Here is a 2,076-nt window from a genome sequence, read left to right on the forward strand (position 1 = left end):
TTTTATCAAAGACATAATTAATGTGCACAAATAAGAAAAAGTTATATTATACATCTAAACAGAATTTTATGGGGCCTCCAGGAACTTGGGGCCCTAGGCAACTGCTTTGTATTGCCTAATGGTAAATCCCCCCTGCCCACTCATTATTCCATACAGAGAGTGTCTTGCCAGGACCACAATCAAATAAATTAGAAAACAATCCCAACGGATTAAAATATCAGAAATAATTATACTAGTTTATTTAACAAAAGATATCTTTCTTCAAAAGGTTTGTTAGTCAATGACTTGATTTTTGATCTATGTTTTTTACAGGTCAGTTGATTAGCGTTGTTTATGTTACATTTCCGGTCCTAATCTTAATTAAACAAAATACATTTCCCTTTCTTACAAAGCCCTTTTTTTATTATCCTAATCACAAACCACACTTTTAGCAGATTGATCAGCCCACTTCAAATCAAATAATCCAATAGCACAACCCAGGACAGCTGAGTCCTGTTGTTATAATGAACTTCGTCTTTTTTAAAAGTGGTGCGCTCTGTTCCTCATGTTTACTTCAACAGCCGTCAACTGGCTAGCAAACAGCTGTTTCTATTGTGGACCTCTGGTCACCGTACTCTGAGATACAGGTAGTGTTAATCCAGTGGCATATTTATTAACTAATAAAGTTTTTCAATTTACAGTAAAAAAAAAAAAAAAAAACTTCAATATTTCCATAAATTCAACTTTCTAGTCCAAAAATTATCTTAAAATGCAGAGGTAGTATCTAGAAACTTGAACTTCAAAAAACTGTGTCATTTATCTATTCACTCTGCTGTGTCATGATCACAGTAAGAGGATTGGAATAATGTCTACATGCCAATATAAATAGGATGAAAGAGAGAAAGATGAAGCGATGTTGTAAAGGGCTCGGCGACTCCTTTCAGTCTCTTTTGTTGTATGTTTTTAGGACTGATGCCAATGAAGTACCTGTTAATGAGCAAAAATAGTTTCAGTTTTGAATAGACTTATGTAATGCAGGCAACTTTTATCAAGGTTTTCACTTGTGCCTTTACTAATGTAAAACCCAAATAGACTTTATATCCAAACCTGTTGGGATATAAATACAATACATTTTGACCATACATTTTTATGCATTCTTAGCCAAGTTTAGGTGCTCAAGGCCTTTTAACTTTTGGCTTTGGCTAACACAGGGAATTAAAGTGTTTCTGTGAAGTTGCGGCCTAGTGGTTAGGGCGTTGCGCTTGGAATCCCGAGGTTCTGGGTTCGAGCCCCACTCCCACAGACTGCCACTTTGGGTCTCTGATCAAGACACCTAACCCCACACTGCTCCATGGCAAGCCCACTGCTCCCCAAGGGGATTTTGTGAAATGCAGATTGTTCATTTCGTTGCTCTGTACTTGTAACAGTGTAATGGCAGTAAAAGCTGTAAAGTATCAACTGTGTCATGACATTATTGTAAATTCAAAATTAATATAGATATCATTTTGAAATAATATTATTGTAGTGCTGCAAAGAGTTATGCATGTTGCTTACCTTCTCCATTCAGCCTGGAATAAATAAACTGTACAGTTCACCAGATCATACAGTCTGTTTCTACGTAAGGAAAACCAGTTTATTGCATTGACTCATCAACTAGAAGGCAAACCCTCACACTAAGCATGCTTGTAGTAACAGTGGAGAGGAAAAACTCCCTTATAACAGGAAGAAACCTCCAGCAGAACCAGGCTCAGTGTGAGCGGCCATCTGCTGAGGCCGACTGGGGTTCAAGGAGACAGAAGCAGACATAGAGAAAGAAGCAGAGATACAAAAGGCAACTGTAAAAGGCGGCCAGGTCCAGAAAAAATGGAGCCAGGCAGGTGAGCTTTGAGCCAGCTCCCATGTCAAAGGAAGAAGAGAGCACATCCAGTTGGTCACAGTCAGAGAAACAGGACTACACTGCAACACAGGCCGATCTTAAACATCTCTCAATCTGTAAACCTGCAGATTGAGAGCGAAGTGCTCTGTTAGGAACATAAGGATCAATCATATCTCTGATATAAGTTGTTAAGTTCTGTTATGTATTTATGTTACAGTGCT

Source organism: Cyprinodon variegatus, unplaced genomic scaffold, assembly GCF_000732505.1.
Source record: "Cyprinodon variegatus isolate N-32 unplaced genomic scaffold, C_variegatus-1.0 Scaffold438, whole genome shotgun sequence".
NCBI classification, from domain to species: Eukaryota; Metazoa; Chordata; class Actinopteri; order Cyprinodontiformes; family Cyprinodontidae; genus Cyprinodon; species Cyprinodon variegatus.